General features: G+C 36.0%; 1 protein-coding gene and 1 pseudogene across 1 annotated transcript in view; both read right to left on the bottom strand.

Moving 5' to 3' along the window:
• SDK1 (sidekick cell adhesion molecule 1) overlaps window positions 1-20111 on the bottom strand; it is a 731734-nt gene that overhangs the window by 584618 nt on the left and 127005 nt on the right. The gene's annotated exons all lie outside the window — the stretch shown is intronic.
• LOC106734374 (protein SET-like) lies at window positions 7369-8390 on the bottom strand (annotated as a pseudogene).

Genomic DNA, 20111 nt, shown 5'->3' with positions numbered 1-20111 from the left:
TGAAAGGGTAGCCCTGAGGAGGGTATGACCAGCTGCATATGGGTCGACACCGCTATTTCCCATCCCCAACAAATCGGTGCCAGACAGGTGGGTAGTCGGCTCAATGTCCCAGAACATGGAGCAAATTGCCTTACATGGTCTTAACAATATCTGGGGGCTGTGTCCTCTACCCTCTCCTGCTTTAAAGACAAAAAAGTGGGGAACTGTGGAGCACCCCCGCCCATCGCCCTCAGCGCCTATTTCAAAATGGCGCTCAATGGAAGCCCACTGAGCGCTCAAAGCAGTAAACAACTTTAAGGAAGTAGGGCAGTGGGGAGCGTGGAGAGCACGGGAACACCGCATGCAACCAATCCTCTTTCGAGGACTGGCTTCCGTGCACTTGGACAATGATCTGATTGGCTAGGGGCCCTTTATAAGGCCCCGGGGAAAGGGAAAGGGGGGAGAGCTCCTGTATTCAGAACCTGGGGAAATAAAGTGCTGGCGCTCAAAGCAGTAAACAACTTTAAGGAAGTAGGGCAGTGGGGAGCGTGGAGAGCACGGGAACACCGCATGCAACCAATCCTCTTTCGAGGACTGGCTTCCGTGCACATGGACAATGATCTGATTGGCTAGGGGCCCTTTATAAGGCCCCGGGGAAAGGGAAAGGAGGAAGAACTTCTGTAACATAGCCTGGGGAAATAAAGTGCTGAAGAGAAGACCGTCTCCAGAGTCATCAGTTGCGCGACAGTTGACATTTTCTTGTTATCTGTTATTAATGCCTAATTTGATACCATTGTGATCAGTGAACATACTTCATATGATTTCAATTCCTTTACATTTGGTAATGAGTTGTTAATGGCCCATGGTAAGATCTCTTTTGATATGTGTTCGATGAGTGCTGAAAGAATGTATGGTTGTCATTGTTGGGTGAAATGCCCTATAAATGTCAGTTACATCCTGTTGGTTCATGGTGTGGCTGAGTTCTCCAAATCTTTGCTGATTTCCTGTCCAGTTATTCTACCAAATATAGAAAGAGGGGTGTTAAACTTTCCAATTATAATTTTGATTTGTATATTTCTCTTTCAATTCTGTTTTTACTTGACATATTTTGTAGCTTTGCTATCTAGAATAAATTATACATATTTAGAATTGTAGTGTCTTCCTGGTAGGTTGACCACTTTTCATTACATTTTTTGTCTCTATTAATTTTCTTTGCTCTAAAATCATCTGATATTAGTAACCAATCCTTAATTCTTTTGTTTCATGACGTACCTTTCACATCCTCTAATTTTAATGTATATCATTTTTTTCTGAAGTGGGTTTCTTATATATAGCACTGTGTATTGCTTAATAAAAAAAGATACATTCTCAGAAATGTATCATTAGATGATTTCTTCATTATATGAAAATCATATAATGTACTTACAAAACCTAGATAGTGTGTTCTACTATATATTTAAGCTATAACTTATAGCCTGCTAAAATAAAATCTCTTGGGACCATTGCTGTACATGCAATCCATAGTTGACTAAAACCTGGTTGTACAGTACATGACTACAGTTAGTTAGTGATTTATCTAATCTACCAATATGTCTTTTAATTGGTGTATTTAATAATTTACGCTTACTGAAATTATTGATATTTTATGGCTAAAGCCTATCATTTTGTTGTTGTTCGCTCTTTGTTTTCTGTTTTGTTGTTTCTCTGATTTATTTTTCTGCTTTTCTGAATATTACTTGAAGATTCTGGGGGAATTCTATTTTGATTTATCTACAGTGTTTTTGTGTTTATCCCTTTGAATAGCTTTTTATTGGATGCTCTAGGTATTATATCTACATAACTTGTGGCATGGTAGTGTCAATAGTTTACCAGAAACCTTACCTCCCTTTAAGTCTCTTAACCTGCCCCATGTATAAATTTCATAAATATTTCCTCTACATTATTGTGAGCTACATAATGTAGTTTGTTTACATTTGACAAGTTATCCTTTATACTTCAACCATCAAACACTATTTAGAAAACTCACAAGAAGTCTATTTTATTTATCTGCATTTTGATCCTTTTGCTGTTCCTTCTTTTTACTAACTTCAGAAGACAATGTTCACTTGTTTTTGGAGTGCTTCTTTCAGGTATTCCCTAAGGGTAGGCATAATAGAAACACATTCTCTTAGTTTTTCTTCAACTGAGAATGTCTTAATTTCTTCTTCGTTCCTAAAGGAAGGGTTTCACCAAATATAAAATTAGCAGTTTTTATGTTTTAGTACTTGAAAAATACTCTGCTACCTTCTTGTGGCCTCCAGAGTTTCTGATAAGGAATCAGATGGCCATCTGGATTGTATTTTGTTTTGTTTTGTTTTCCCCTACAGGTTAAGGTGCTATTTCTCTCTGGTGCTTTTTAGGGTTGTTTCCTGTCTTTAGAAGTTTGAATATTAAGTATCTTTCTGTGCATTTCCTTGAACTTGGGGTTCACTCAACTTCTTGAATTGTAAGCTTATGTTCAAAATGACAAATTTCAGAAAACTTCAAGTATTATTTCTTAGAAATTATTTCTTTTATGACCATACTCTTTATTCTCTCTTTCTGGGATTCTTTTTATACAGATTCTTTTTTATATAAAGTTAAAAAAAATTAACATTTTTTCTTGTAGGCCCAGAAGTCTTTGAGACTCTGGAGATGTGTTTTAATTTTTCAGTCTGCTTTCTCTGTTGTTCCGATTAAGTTGGTTGCTCAGATTAAATGCCCATTGTTATGAAATTTATATTGTTCTATCTTCAAGTTCAGGGATTATTTTCCCTATCTTTTCCATTCTGCTGTTGGGTCTATTCATTGAGATTTTCATGTACTTTTATTTACTTATTTTTTATTCTTAAAATGCTTTACTACTTTATTTTTTATGCAAAATTCAAGTTTTGTATTATTTTTAATACAAAAATGTTTAAAGGAAGGGGATTTCAAATATATTTTAGGTAGTATACACATAGAAGAGTCAATTAAGTCCCATATAAATCCAAAACAAAATTATGCTGATTAAAACAATTGATATCTATCCGTGTAGGGTCAGTCAGTCCTGAACTTCTAATTCTTTTAACAGCAGGTTAATGTCAGGAAATCAGCAATATTTCATCTTTGACCACTGTTTCAGGATTTACATACCAATTTCAACAACATTAATAACTTGTCTGATTTCAGAACAAGCTGTGTGGGAAAGAAGGGCAGAAGTTAGGACTAGCATCTAGAGATGAGAAGCGGTGATCTGAAGTGGTCATGTGCTTACCCATGGGAGATTTTTATAATTTTTAGTTCTAAAATTTGTGTTTAGTACCCCATTTCTTCTATTTCTCTGCCAAGACACTCTATTTCTTTGACAAGGTGTTCTATTTATCCCATTTATTCTTAGCATGTTTGTAATTCCTCATTGATTCCAATTTTATGACTATTGCTTTAAAATACTGGTCTGATATTTCTAGCATCTTGGTGTTGGTGTATATCAATTTGTCTTTATTCATTAAAATTGAGATATTGTTGGTTCTTGTTATGACTAATGATTTTCAACTGAAACCTGGACATTTTAGGTGTTAGGTGATTCTATGGGCTACTTTAAATCTTCTATTTTAAAATCAAGCCTCTCCAACACTTGATCTAGTAGGGGAAGAGGAGTGCTGTCTCTTACCACTGCCAGATGGAGATGGAAGTCTAGGATTCCTACTCAGACTATATTGACACCTGGAAGTGGGAAAAGGACTACTTGACAGTCTGGATTGGGTGAGAACTCAGACTCTCTGCTAGAGCTCTGGTGATATCACCCTGAGTGGGAGGTTGTTATAGACTAAACCGAACTGGCTGACGTCTTGATGCTGGATTTCTCGGCCTCCAAATGTCTGTTATGTAAACCATCTAATCTGTGGTATTTTGTTATGGCATCCTGAACTAAAACAGAGGTGGAGAGGGTTCCATTAATACTCCTTACATAGCCTCCCCTGCCACTGTGAGAAATGGGGGCCTTGTAAACTACTGGGCAAAAGTGGAAGTCCTAACTCTGTTCTAGGCCTCCTCTTTCATCATCCCATGGAGAAGGGCAAATCACTCCAGTGGAAAGGCCAAGGCGCACATTGATAGTACCAAATATAGTGGAAGGTCAGGTTCTGTATGTGATCTCTCCTGATAGCATGAGAGGTAGTTCATTAACATTCAGAGAAGGCAGAAGTCTAGGATCTACACACATTCTTCTTTCCTACCTTTCCGATAGTCTGGCAAGGTTGGAGGGCTAAGGTTCTTACTTGTCCTTTGCTGGTAGGTTTTGTGAATGTGACTACATTTCTATCTGTTGTACATGGTTGGGGTAGAATAATTATTATCTAAAAGTTTTCTGTCATGCTAGGCTATTCTTTTTCCAGTCCTTTGAAAGAAAAGGCAGAATTAGGGTTTGTTTGTTTTTGTCTGTACCTACTACCACACAGCTAGTCAGCTTTGTGGCATCCAATGTAAAATATATGAGACAAACAGAAATCTCTCAGGGGTCCCACAACTGTGTTTCTCATTTAGTCCAAAGGTCCCTGGTCAATCTGCCTTCTCTCCACCTTCCTAAATCTTCTTATACTTTTATTATACATTATGTTCAGAATTTTTAGCTGCATTTAGAACAAAAAGAGAAAACTACATCTACTCCATTTTTCTGGAATGAGTTGAGAAGGCTCTTTTAACAGTCTTTTTCTTCCATAGATTGATGATCAGCAAAATAAGATTCAAGGATCATTACCTTATAGAAATGTTAGAGAAACAATAAGAACAGCAAAACCTACTATTGGAATGTAGTGGGGAAAATAAATTAATAAATTATAAACTGTATACCAAGTGCAGAAGTAAAACCAAGAATCTCTTACATATTTTGTTTAGGGGAAAAATGCAGATGATGGAGATAGTCAAATAATTTTATGGAGCAAAGACTGAGAAGACAATGAGGCAATAATATTAGGTCTTAGGGAAAGTCATGACATATTTTTCTATGCAAAAATGAATCATGACTTTTCCCAATGACCCAATAATTGCAGTAAAGAGAGGATTAGAATATGTTAATATTATTATATATGTCCTTAGTAGGAAAACACAGGAAACCTTTTTTTTTAAGGTCTCACATCAAGTTTTAATGAAGCAGAGCTGGAGAGGTTCTCCATACTGTTAACTAAACACACTCACTTGCATTAGCTGAAGACCTAATTGGTGAGATAAAAGCAGAGGCAGAAGCTCCAAATCAGCAACTGACATTCTAAAGACACACTGTAAATTACAGTGGAAGAGAATGGGATGAGTAATTAGCACTACACAAATTTCAATATCTTGGCTTTTCTTATAATTAGCAGACAAGCAATTTAAAAAAGCACAGTACTGCACAGAATTACTGTTGTTATTTTTCAAAGGTAAGAGAGAAAAATCTAGCAAGGGATGCTTGACATTTCTGTCATTCACTATCTATTTTTATTATAAGAATTGGCCAAAGACAACTAGAGATGAAAAATATAGAAAATAAAAAAAAATTTTCACATTCTAATGTTTATATTTAAGAACCACAAGAGTATACCCCTTACAAGGTCTTCAAGGGATTCCTTCCTTCCTTCCTTCCTTCCTTCCTTCCTTCCTTCCTTCCTTTCTTTTCTTTCTTTCTTTCTTTCTTTCTTTCTTTCTTTCTTTCTTTCTTTCTTTCTTTCTTTCTTTGTCTTTATGTTCCTTTACTGGAGCAAGATTCCTGTCTGGTATAAAATGATGTATTTACTAAACAGAGTAAACAGAGACCTGTACAGAAATTACATACTGTCCATCTAGACAGGGTTTCGTTACACTTTGACCATTGATGAAATAGTTCTGTTTATAAAGCTCTATACATCAAAAACTTTGAATATGACCAAGCTGCCCATTAATTCACCTCTGAAAAAGTGACATTTTCCACTACTATACTGTACATCATTAAAAAGCTCATTCATTAGGTAGCTTCTCTGTACAGTGGCACTGAGCAGAGCTCATCATCCCACCCAGGTTCACAGTCAGTCATGTTTGGGAGCTTTATGCTAGAAAACAGGGACTCAGGGATCAAAAAAGGTATTCCTAACTTCAAAAACTGACTTTTTACTACAAAAGCTCGTCTTGGCACTTTAGGGTGCCAAAGAAGACATGCCAGCGACTGTCCCATGTGTACCTTGACAGTAGAGCACCAATTTGTCCAGTGCTAGTCATTGGCACAAAAGCTTATTTAAAAAATTGCCAATTTGAGATAAAAATATTAAATATTCAGAACTGAATTTTGAGCAATCTTGTATCCCCATGATAATATTGATAAATCAACAGGAATTTGTACCGTTTCCCAGTTGTGGGACATAAACACATTGATTCAAATCCCTTACTCTGTCTACACAGTCCTGAGAAGTCATCCTGCAAAATGTGTATCAAAAATAACAAAGTTTGGGTGACAGAGTTTGACAATGAAGTGATTTATACAAATTAAACTTGGAAAGTCATATTAGGCCTATCTATTCTGAGAAAAAAAGCATCAAATTCTTTGTGTACACATTTAGTTTTATTGTAGCAAACAATTGATATACTTTTAACGTTTAAAATTTACCATCTTTTCTTTCCAGTGAAACAAAATGATTTAAAAATAAACAGGAACAAAATTACAATAAAAATGTCAATTCCACATAAGATCCTACAGGTTCTGCTGATTCTCCCATCGAGTGGCAGGGCTCAAGTCATCATTAGGAGAGAATTTTATTTTTTAAAAGTATCATCTTAAACTGCAAAGATATCAGTTAAACATCACAATTAAACATACCAAATGAGAAGCCATGTTATCAAAATATCCACTTAACCCACCCAAACATCTCAAACCCACCCTTTGCTAACCTTTGATAACCCTATTTTTTAAAGTTTTTTTTTTCTTTTTTTAAACAAGAAAGTAAACAGATATATGTTCGTAAATGCTAACTGTTCATATTCACATAGAAACACGGTGTAATTTCTGAGCCCAATTACAAAGAAAGGAGAAAAAAAGCTAGAATTCTATGCACTACTATGCAGGGACCTAGCACTCTCCAGCTTCTAGCAGAACAAAGGAAGTAGGTTTTTCTTTTTCTCACAGAGCATAGTGGTGTTGATTCCAAACAGTTTTTGTTGAGACAGGAAGGGATAAAAATGAGTATGAAACAGAAAAGAGTAGAGATTCTTTTCCCATTGTATTCTGCTCAAGGTTTTTCCCCCTAAAATAAGCTGAGGACCATGGTATAGAGAAAAGACAACAGGGTGACTGAGCATAACATGAGGGAAAAAGAAAAAAATAAAAGACTGTAACTTGCTCCTGGAGAAAAATTTTTAAAAGGAGGATTGGAATCCAACAGCGTTTGATCATTCTACTTCCTCCTCCTCTCCTTCCTCCCGTTCATATTCACCTTCATCCTCATCCCCTTCTTCATCAATATCTTCCAATCCCTCTTCTTCTTCTTCTTTATCTTCTTCTTCTACTTCCCCTTCTTCATCATCCATTTAGGGAACCAGGTAGTACTGTAACAGATTTGGCCAACTATCATCTTTGACGGCCTCCCCTAACTCGTCTGCACCTGCATCGGAATGGTCAGTGAACCAAGTAAAAAAGCTCTCTGGTTCCTCATGCTGTTTCTTCCTGCTGGCTTTATTCTGTGTTTGACTTGAGTGTTTTGTTACTTCTTTTCCATATTTCCATTTGATTTCAGTGAACTTAGATGATGGATCCCCACTTTCATTCATATGAAATTCTTTGGAGAGAACTTTATTTCAAAGTAAAAATTTTGTCAAAATAAAAATCTATTCTGTAACCTGATGGTATCTTCAAATTCTGTCACTTCTACTTTGGTCAAAGAACGCAGTGCCCTTTTGTCCTCCTCCCCAAGCAGTGCAGACATTTGTGGATTTTTCTTTTTTTTGGAGAGGTTTTTGCTTTAGGGCACGTGTGCTCGCGAAAGACAGAAAGCGAGAAATTACCCCCAAGGGAGGATGGCCATGCTGCAATCCCTTCTCCTCCATTCTCCTCTTGGGATCTTGGGCACGCAAGCACACGCACCCAGCGTAATTTTAAACTGCCAGGTCTGGGACTCGAACCACAGTAGACTACATGGGAGTCCAGTGACATAGCCATTATACCAACTGCTGGTCCCAAGACACTTGTGGATGGTTAACAAGAGTGGTTACCCAAAACTATGGGATTTTGGTGATCAATTCTGACCTCTTCTGAAAAAATGGTTGGTGAAGCTTTTTATATTTCTGTTCTACTTCCAAAATCTCCTCACTGGCTTGTTCATTAAGTTCATCTGTTTCATTTTGTACTCATTGATATGTTCAATTGCTTCTTATTGCTCTTTTTCTGAGGTTTCATCAGCCACTGGTGCCAACATGATGCTGCTCCACAGTCAAGGGAAAAGTGCCAGAGAGGGGGAGAGAGGGCTCAAGGTCTTCAAAGAATTTCTAAAGTAAAACCTTTGCTAAGAAGTAAAAGCTCTGCTCAGCACTACTATTCTATAAACAAAATGAACTTAATACATATACCATGTTACTTACAAATTATTTTTAAGGAATTGTGATGATAAGTATCAGTGGTCTCCTAGCTACTAGTTGCTGGACACTTTACAGTTTTAGAAACAATGAAATGTTCCTCCTTTACAGTAAATCCATTTATTATAATTGTAATTTGGCTCCTAAATTAAATTTACTATTTAATACAAAAATTAAAGCATAAATAAACAAATAAAAAGTATACCATTTTTTCATATATTTTTTTTTTTGGAGAGGTTTTTTTGCTATAGGGCGTGTGCACTCACCAGAAAGACAGAGAGAGACAGAGAGACAGAAAGTGAGAAATCACTTCTCAGGGGGATGGCCACACCACAATCCCTTCTCCTTCATTCTCCTCTTGGGATCTTGGGTACGCACGCACATGTGCCCGGTGTGAGTTTAAGCCGCTGGGTCTGGGACTCAAACTGCAGTCGACTTACATGGGAGTCCAGTGACATAGCCATTATGCCAACTACTGGTCCCCATTTTTAATTTTTTAACATTATTTTAGAAGTAAGCACCAACTGGACGAAGGGGAATGCAGACTAAACCAGACCCCATGGAAGGTGTGTATCTGTTTCTCTCCCTCTCAGTATATAAACACATGCACTTTATCATGAGTGGATGGTGGTATAGAAAGAATTATTTAATAAATGATATACAAGTAAAAATTATCAAGAATTAAAAAATAAAAAGAAGTTAGCACCAACAAACATTACAAATACAGACAGTAGGGCCATCTCAGGACAAGTTGGATTCTGCTTGGTAACTGCAATTTGAATCCATGGCCCAGTTGGCCTGAAACATACCAGGCATGTGTGTGAATGCCCAAAATACAATGGATTCTAGAACTGGACAAAGGGGATCATAGCATAACCAAACCCTGTGGAAAGTGCTCTACCTTTCTCCTTCCATGCCTCCCTTAAGTGACCACATGCACTCTATTATGAATGAAAGAAAAAAAACCCTTAGATTTAGACAAATAGGTACATAAGGCAGAATTATCATTGCTTTTGAAGTGACTTTAAATATAGATGCTGACAAAAAAAGAAAAGCATGCTCATGAGAAAAAAGTTAGGTTATATATTATAGAATATCAGCACCAAATGCTGGGTCAAGATAATGAGGGATATGTAGGAATTTGTGAGGAAGGATTTTTCATCAGTATCAGTCAGTGATCCAGTCAGTCATTTGGTCCAATCACCAACCATTCACTGTCACTGCTCTCCATATGTGCAACATGCACCTTAGGAGGCAGGCCACAGCAAACTCGGCAAGTTGCAATATGAAAAAGCAGACATTGTATAATCAGAAAGAACCAAGAACTGAAGGATAATCATGGTGATGTAGAGGAGTTTGGATCTGAACCAAGACTACTGCAAATGTTAGAAGCTAAATGGAAGTCCCAAGGGAGGGAGAGGTGATAGGATATAAACTGGTAGGACTCATCCCTAGGAGAGAATTAAAGACATGAAGTTTGGAAAAAAATCATCCAGGAGATAGTTTAGAGTGAAAAGAAAAAAACAGCCATTTACCGAATACACAGGTACACTAACACTTTAGGGACAAGAAGGAAAAACAGAACTTGTAGAAGAGAGTGGGAGAAACAAAGGAAGAAGCAGGAAAGAACAGTATTGAGGAAGGCAAACATGAGCATGTGTTTGAAAGTTGAAGGTCATTAACAGTTCCAAATACTGCAAAAGACAAAATATTTTGAAAAGTGTAAATTGTCCATTAGCTTTGATAATTAGGCTATCATTGTGAAAATAAGAAAGAATAGTTTCAGTAGTGTCTTTTGAATGTTAATGCTGGTTTTTCTCTGTGTCAACTACTGCACACATTGTCTACTGCCTCCTGTAATCTCTTTACTTTCAGAAATTTCTATTACCTAGATTAAAAAATACATGTTATAAGGAACATGTTATAAGGAACATGTACACATGATATGAATATCTCATTTAACTAAATATGTTTAATTAAAATACTTAGTATACTGTAGTGGTAATGCAGCTATCCATGTTTTATAGTTCTGCTTTTCTAAGGATATTCACATTGAATGAAGGATAGTACTTCCAATGTAACAAACTATTATACCAATCATTAAAATGAATTGTTACAAAGTTTTTGATAAATGGAAATATCTATGATAGCACCTTTTATTTAAAAAAACAGTGAGGGGCCAGCTGATAGTGTAGTGGTTAGGTCACTAGACTCCCACATGGCTGACTGCAATTCAAGTCCCAGACCTGGTGGCTTAAAAACCTATGCCAGGCACATGTGGGTGTGTGCCCAAGATCCCATGAGGAGAATGAACAAGAGGGATTGTGGCATAGTCATCCCTCCTTGGGGGGGGGGGATATTTCTTGCTTTTCCTCTGTCTCTATCTTTACCTCTCTCTAGTGAGCACAGGCACCCTAAGACAAAAAATCACTACAAACAAAAAAAAACATTTTAATTTTACTTATTATTATATTTTTTTAATTTGCTATAGGGCATATGAACTCACCAGAGAAAGAGAGAGAGAAAAATAGAAAGTGAAAGAGAAAGAGTCCAAGTCTAGTACTTGAACCACAGCCAGCCATGTATGAGTCTAGTGGCTTAACCACCATTTCACCTACTGGCCCCCATGATATCATCTTAATTTTAAAATGTTTACAGAACAATTTATGAAGTAGGATATCAATAATGAAAAACATATATAAAAGAGGAGAATTGTGATAAAATGTTTTTAGATGCATATAGAAAATGGAATTATTGGTGGGCCAGCAGATGATGTGGTAGCTAAAGACCTAGATTACCACATGGCTGACCACGGGTAGATTCCTGGTACCAGTGACTTGAAAAATCATCCTGGGCCCATGTGCTTGTGCGTGCATGCCCAAAATCCCAAAAGGAGAATGGAGGAGAAGAGATTGGCGTGGCCATCCCCCGTGAGGGATGATTTCTCACTTTCCTTCTTCCTTTTTCTGTCTCTTTACAGTAAACATATGCCCTATGGCAAAAACCTAAAATTAAAAAAGGAGGAAGGACCAGCAGTTAGCATAATGGCTATGTTGCTGGACTCCCATGTAGTCAACCGCGGTTCAAGTCCTGGACCCAGTGGCTTAAACTCACACCGGGCGTGTGTGCATGCATGCCAAAAATCCCAAGAGGAGAATGGAGGAGAAGGGATTGCGGTGTGGCCATCCCCCCTGGGGGGTGATTTCTCGCTTTCTGTCTCTCTCTGTCTTTCTGGTGAGCACATGCGCCCTATAGCGAAAACCTCTCTGGGAAAAAAAAAAAAAAAGAAGGGGGAAAAAAAGAAAATAAAATCATTGGCAATTTTTTCTGCTTATTTGTATTCTTCTGTATTTATCTAATATAATACAATTATCATGTGTTTGAGATAATTTTTTAAATTGTAGAGAAGTGTAATTAAATTCTATTATCAAAGTGGAATCAATTGCCTATTCTTCTACAAATGTTTTAAGTATGCAAGCATAAGAAGCCTAGGGTGGGAAATACTCATGTAATTTGCTATGTGAGTCAACTAAAAAAGATCATGCAATAAGAATTCTATAATCATGTTTTGATAAATATTTTTAGTAATCAAGACAGCATGAGTTATGTAGCACTACAGAAAAGGTTCACATCATAACAACTGTTTGTCTTTGGGAACCAGCAGTTAGCATAATGGCTATGTCGCTGGACTCCCACGTAGTCGACCATGGTTCACGTCCCGGACCCGGTGGCTTAAAACTCACGCGGGGCGCATGTGCGTGCGTGCCCAGGATCCCGAGAGGAGAATGGAGGAGAAGGGAATGCGGCGTGACCATCCCCCCTGGGGGGTGATTTCTTGCTTTCTGTCTCTATGTCTCTCTCTGGTAAGCGCACGCGCCCTATAGCAAAGACCTCTCCAAAAAAACCAAAAAAACAAAAAAACAACTGTTTGTCTTTAACATGTACAGTTCCCAATGAACCACCTTTATGTTGCTTCCTAAGAGAAACATTTATATACTAGAAATATTTAGGAGTTTGATGGATCAACAAGAACCCACTCAGAGAAATTCTAGAGCATGAAAATACCTATTATTCTAGGGTATATGTTTGTGCTATTTGTTCATGTTTGTCAACTTGTTTCATAAAACAAATTATTTTCAGCATGGCTTATATACCACTATTGAGAATCCTGTTCTTTTAGTGCAATGATTCACAAACTTGCCTGAAAATATCAATTATCAGGAGTACCTTGTAAAACTAGATTCCTGTGTATAACCCATGGAGTTAGAATCTCAAAAGGGTGTGACTTAGAAGTTGGTGTCTTCAAAAAGTTCCACAAGGATACCAGACACACTAAAATCTGACTGATGTTTCCATAGGAACGTTTTAGAACATCTGTTGAATTATGTACTTTCCCAATTTCAGATTCTTCTCTTTGCAACTATTCTCATCAATATATACATACATTTTTCCCGACCAATGTAAGTGTCAGAGATAACCAGAGATCCCTAGGATTTAACTGTAATTTCAAATTTGACTACCTGGAAGCCCCCCCTTCAATGCATGCTGCAAAGTCTGCTGCTATCCCCAATTTACCAAGAGTGGCCACCCACTGATAGTCAGATTGGCAGTATCTATGAAAGGACAACATTGTGCTAAACAAAATCTGTAGAGTATGAAAGTCAGTCCTTGTCCTTATAATCTATTAGGGCAAATAATGTATCATTATCATCATCATAAATTTGCACTTTTTAGACTTCAAAGTGCTTTCATGCAATCTTATAAAGGAGGGCAGGACATACTTAATATTCTTATATAAGTAAGGACACTGAGGAAAAGAGCTATCCGATGACTTTCATGATGTTACAGAGTTGAGCCTTTTTCAATGTGCTTTCTACTCTGTCACACTTTGGGGCAAGATAGGTATACACATAAATCATAAAAGGCAAAATATAAAAACATACCTTTCTCAGAAAGGTATAGAAAAAATGTTCTGAAGGTCTGGAGAAAAAGGTAATGACATGCAGGCAAACAAATGAATGAGTAAGCTAGCATGGGAGCTGAGTAGGGTATAATGGGCAGAACTTTGATGGCAAAGACAGGGAACAGGTTATAGATGTGTGGAAAAGAGACAATGAGACATTTATAGAAACTAGGTGTTTGTCCAGTTCAAATGCAATTTGACTCTATATAAGGGAGCAGTAGAGATTAGATTGGCAAAAACTAAAGGCAAGTGCCCAAACTAGAGGATATAGTAAAATATTCCAAGATATTCCAGGGACATGAAATTAGACCATTCTGTCACCTTTTCAAACAACTTAGTTGAAGATGGTCTCAAAGAGAGCAAGATAAGTCAGAAGAGATAATAAAAACATTAAAAATAACAGCAATATATCTTGCAATATAAAAAAGCATAACATCCATGCAAACTTTTTTTTTTTTTTTTGCTATAGGGCGTGTGTGCTCACCAGACAGACAGAGAGAGACAGAGATAGAAAGTGAGGGAACCAGCAGTTAGTGTAATGGCTATGTCGCTGAACTCCCATGTAGTCGAAATGGTTCGCGTCTCAGACACGGTGGCTTAAATCTCACGCCGGGCGCGTGTGCATGCGTGCCCAAGATCCCGAGAGGAGAATGGAGGAGAAGGGATTGCGGCGTGACCATCCCCGCTGGGGGGTGATTTCTCGCTTTCTGTCTCTATGTCTCTCTCTGTCCGTCTGGCGAGCGCACACACCCTATAGCGAAAACCTCTCCAAAAAAAAAAAAGAAAGTGAGAAATCACCCCCCATGGGGATGGCCATGCTGCAATCCCTTCTCCTCCATTCTCCCCTCGGGATCTTGGGCATGCACGCACACGCGCCCGGCATGAGTTTAAGCCACCGGGTCTGGGACTCGAAACGCGGTCGACTAAGTGGGAGTTCAGCGACATAGCCATTACGCTAACTGCTGGTCCCGACATCCATGCAAACTTAAGTAAGCATCATTAAAGATACAGAGAAAAGTGTGAATTAGTTGAGAGATAGAAAATATTTCTGGAGAAGATGCAGTAATGCAAAGATGTCAGTTCTCCCCAAGTTTAACTTTCACGAATTATACTTATAATTCCAACTAAAATATTTAAGGTATTTTTTTGAACTGGCCATTGTGATTCTGAAACTGATCTGAATAATTAGGAGGTAACAGTGTAAGACAATAAAAAGTAATTAACTGGAGTCCTTTGTAATAATAAATTTTAAGGCAGTACTATTTGCAATAATAAATAAAAAGGCATTTCCATGCAAAAAATTGGTTAAAGAGAAACAAAGAGGTTCATAAAAGAACAGAGATAATGAAGGAAAACAATATAGTATTTACATAAGCATACAGTCTTCTGAGTAAAGTAGCATTATAAATATTAGTTGGTTAAAAAATCATTTTTTAGGGACCAGCAGTTAACATAATGACTATGTCACTGGACTCCCATGTCGTCGACCATGGTTCGAGTCCTGGGCCCGGCGGCTTAAACTCATGCCAGGCACATGTGCATGCGTGCCCAAGATCCCTGGAGGAGAAGGGATTGCGGCATGGCCATCCTCCCTGGGAGGTGATTTCTCACTTTCTGTCTCTGTTTCTCTCTGTCTTTCTGGTGAGCACATGCACCCTATAGTAAAAAAATCTCCAAAAAAAAATCATTTTCTACAAAATAATTTGTATAAAAACCAAATTATTAATATCCTAAAGAAGTAATATAACATATATCTATATCTATGTTATTAAAATAATTTAATCACATTAATGTAATATATGGCACTTATAATTGTTCTTTAAAAATATGCTCATATACTTAATAAAAGAAACTATCATCTCAATAGAAAATTGGTAAATGACACGCTCACACACTAATGGTAAAAATTTGGAATATTAAATTATACTATCAGGATGCTACTTTTATCCATCAAATTAACATATATTTAAAATCTAAAAATGCCTGATAATGCTAAGGACATATAAACACTGCTTCACTGCATGTGTAAAGTAATGCAATTCTATAAAATCAGAAAGTGCTTCATATTGTATATCATAATAGATCAAAAAGTATAAATCTTTTATAATATTCCATAAAGCATTACAAAAATATATGTAACATTTGACCCAATACATAATTTCAACTCTAGGTTGTATATAACACTACTAGTAAGAAATGTAGGTAATAATGTACATTTTAATCATATCGCTTAAAGTAACAAAAATTGGAGGGTAAAACTAAATTGTGCCTAAATAGAAGAACAGCTAAAGATTTATGCTATATAACTAAAAAAAAATTATAAAGCAAATATCATAAATAACATTTAATAATATGATAAATTCTCACTAATAATCATGGAAAGGTATTGGAAAAACTGATAAATATAAACAAACATATTCATATACACACATACAAAGAGAAAGAAATAAATACAAACAAAATGGTAACAACAATTATTATCAATTGATAGGATATCTAAAGTTCCTTGTTTTTGTTTTTCCATGCCAGAGGGCATGTATACATGCATAAGAAAGAATAAGAGAGAGAGAAGGAAGGAGAGAGAGGGATATGGGAGTGGGTAAGTAGAGAGGGATAGAGAGAAAATATCCTCCGATTGGGCCTGGTCAAATCACAATCCTTCCTCCTCAAATTCTATCCCACCAGCTCCTGGGTGTGCATATCTGGCATATTTTTTCAAGTTGGGACAGGACTTGAAGTATAGTTGGCCCAAGGGGTTCGGGGGCGGTGTCTGGCTTCCTCTACGCTGTGTTCAGCTGCTTGATTCTTTCCTATACATCCTAAATTGTCTCAAAAGTTTTAGAATCAGAAAGAATTTTTTAAGAAGAAAAAACGGAAATGGGAAATCATCTTGGTTCTCTGAACAGAAATTATAATTACAGTAAAAATTATTTATGTAATTATTTACTTAATGTCTGTATCCTAACTCAATTATAAGTTAGATGAAAGTAGAAACCATATCCATCTTGCTCACAGCTACATTCTGAGTGCCTGCTACACTGGAGGAACTTAATAAATATTAATGAACAAGCAAAAGAGGGCAGGAGGGAGGAAGATGAGAAAGAACAAGCAAGGTCATGGTGACTGTGACAGGATAAGGAGCTCCTGTAACTATCCACTTCTTAAAGACAATCTGGCTTGTAATATAGTAGAACATAAGTTGTATATAGTAAAAAGTGGAAAGAAAGAAAAAGAAAAAAAAAAGATTTATCTCTTAATTCAAGCAAGTACAGTACTAACCAGCCCCCGATTTCTCTCTTCTCTGATTTCAATGCATTCTAAGCACACTGGAAGGAGATCTAACAGTAAGGGATTTGTGTTTATGTTGGTGCTGTAAGACCAAGGTCACAATAGAAAAATCAATAAGATCAGTTCACAATGAATCACAGAAGATAATAATCTTTTTATTTCTTTTTTAAAATGCCACTAGAGAATATTTATCCTCTACTTTTTATTGTTAATACAATTACTTTTCTGTACAGTTTCCTGAAAAGAGAAGAGAGTATCTTATTTTTGGAATTATTTACAATACTCTCCAAATGCTCTAGTTGAAGCAAGGTGCAATTAACTGGATTCCATGTGACTATTCCATAAAACTATTACCTGTGGATTTCCATAGTTGAAGGGAGAGAGAGCTGTCGTTTCCAGTCCAAAATTAAGCCTACAATTTATCTTGAACTTTAAAGACAAGCCTGCTCTGTTAACAACATAAGACATTCTCATTCTATGGCATTCATACTCTACTTGTGATAATCATAAAACTTAAGAAAATTTGAGGTTATTTTTGGTCCCTGGTAAGTCTGAGATTCAGAAACTTCTAATTGCTTTTGATATACATTTGAATTTATTCTGCTGAAAGATGATTCTAAGGTATGAAACACTGGTGTAATTGTCTGAAAGAAATTGGTAAGCTTCCTGCCAAATGATAAGAAAGTGAGAGATGAGTATTTTTCTCTAATAAGTTGAAGAAATTTTCTTCCAAATAATTTTCCTTGAAGGACAAGATCATCTGATGGAGACAAACACTGAATATTTCTGGTAGGTGACAGTGTCTTGAAAGAAAACATTAGCCCAGTGAATTTTAGACCATAAATCCAGGCTACAATATAAGTGTATTTTATTTCTAAAGTGTTTCGAGACTACATATGATTAAAAGTGTTACAGAGTGCAAATTTTAAATTAAATTTTCTTGGAACTCTAAAGAATAGTCATGCTTTTTAAATTAATGTAAAATTTATTTTGACCTTCTAGTAAAGATTATATCCAACTTGGGAAAATATTAGTATACTGTTATATGGGGTTAAAACTAATGTAGAATCCTAAAAAAGAACTGCTTTTATACTTTCTAAACAAGATTGACTGTGTGACGTTTGCTTGGTGATTTAATCTATAAAAGTCGTATTATGATTTTATAATTCAGTAGCAGTGAGACAGCTGGATACATGATTTATTTGGTTTCTCTTTATCCTAAATGCCAGAAAAAAGTATATGTGATCCAGTGAACTTATTTTTTCATTTACTATGTAAAATTTGGAAGAGCAACAATATGATTATAAAATGAAATACCTATGCTAACATCGAACATTAATAATAAGCCTCAAATAAATAATTTTATCTTTTGATAAAAAGAAAGGAAAACATACAATTTTGACATGAACTTCAAAGAACTAAGATTACAGCTCAGTAAAAAAAAAGATCAATAGTACATGATGCTTGAGATATCTTGTAAGTATAACATGTCATTTAGTTCTGGATTCATGGTAATTGTCACATGGAAGTTCAACAAGCTAGCAATAGGAGTTATATTAAAGTTGTGATAAGAAATGTAAAGCCTTGGCATTCATAGTAACTAGATTGTCTGTCCCAGCTGTCATTCCGTATTTTTTCAAAAGGTTTGATTTCCCCTCAGTAAAAAACTACAAACCTCGCATTAAAGTATATTTGCCACTGCTTCTCTATGGCAATATTCTAAGAAGTGGATGAATATATTGGCAAAAAAAAATTTAGCAAATATATTTTGCAGCTTACCAACTCCAGTGCAAAACATTCATTTCCATATATCTGATCAACACAAATATTTATAAACTGGAAGTATTTTTGTTTGCAATACAGTTCTGTCAAAACATTTCTAAACAAGACATGATTTTTGCAAAAGGTATTTAATTTGACAAATATTTACCCATTTAAACATAGATTCAATGTAATATAGAATTATGTATGGATTCATCCAATTATTTTCTTACTCTGTGAACGAAAGTGAGCAAAAGTTATATTTACCATCTAATTTAATTTTCATTATTGTGAAAGTGAGAAATAGATAGGGAATCTGAGGTCTAGAGGAGTTAAGCAATTTGTTCAAAATTTCACAAATAAAAGGCTGTATCACTGGGATTGCATTCAGTCACAGGTAACAACAATAAACAATTTTAAAAGCCTTAAAAAATAGTTTATTTTCTTATATAAAAACAACACTGGAGACAGGGAATCCAGGGCTAGTTCAGCAGTTTAATGATGTTAGTCAAGAATTCTGCCTTCTTTTTTCTCTACTCTGCTTGTCCCTTGCTTATTGCCCTGTAACTGGTAAGATGTCTACCATCCCTGTAAGCTTCACACCTAAAAACAACTGAATGCAACCCAGCAGAAAAAGGAAAGAGAGGAACAGCAGGCTCTATTAGTTTTTGCTTACATCTTTCAGAAAAAAAGTCTACCCCAAAACCCCCACAGCTGCACAGGAAGCAAAGAAACAGAGGGACAAAGTCATAATCTTCTTAAAGGACAGGTTGGAAGGGCATATGGTCTCTATCACAGCTCTGCCCATACAGCTAGAAAGCATCCACAGACAATACATAAATAAATGAGTACCTAAGCTCCAATAAAATTTTGTTTGCAAAAACAGAGACCTGTAAGACTTCTTAGTCCAGGCTTTCAAAAACCATGTTATTTGCTCTAAAAAGTTCACCTACTCTCCAAGAAGGTAAAAAACAAAAGATATTCTATGTACCACTCATTCTGACATACATACTAAGATTTTAGATAAGAAATGAAGGTCTGGGAAGTTAAGTGAATTTCTAGAGAACACACTGTTAGAAGTAAAGATGAAATATGTATTGATTCCTTTGTACCACCACTACTATTTCTGATTATAATAATAATACCAGCAGCAAAAGTTGACATTATGCAGAGCTTTATGAATTGCTTTACATTAATTATCTCACTTATTCTTCATAGTACTTCTTCCTTATAGATACACTGTTACTTCTCAGTTGTCATACTACAGGTTAAGTATCTCTTACAATACCTGCAACCAAAAATGTTTTGAATTCCAGATTTTTTCTTATTCTCAAATATATTCATATATTTAATGAGATGTCTTGAGGATGGGACTCAAGTCTAAACACAATATTTTTTTTTTCATATAAACCTCATACACATAATCTGAAGGTAATTTTCTTTATATTTACTTACTTACTATTATTCATTTTTAATTTGATGAGAGAAGATGGGGGAGAGAGAGAGAGAGAGAGAGAAAGAAAAAAAGAGAGAGTAATCCACCCGCTATGAG

This window comes from Tupaia chinensis, unplaced genomic scaffold (assembly GCF_000334495.1).
Source record: "Tupaia chinensis unplaced genomic scaffold, TupChi_1.0 Scaffold000101_1, whole genome shotgun sequence".
Taxonomy (NCBI): Eukaryota; Metazoa; Chordata; class Mammalia; order Scandentia; family Tupaiidae; genus Tupaia; species Tupaia belangeri.
Note: the sequence above shows the minus strand (reverse complement) of the source record. Positions and strands in the feature narration are given on the sequence as shown.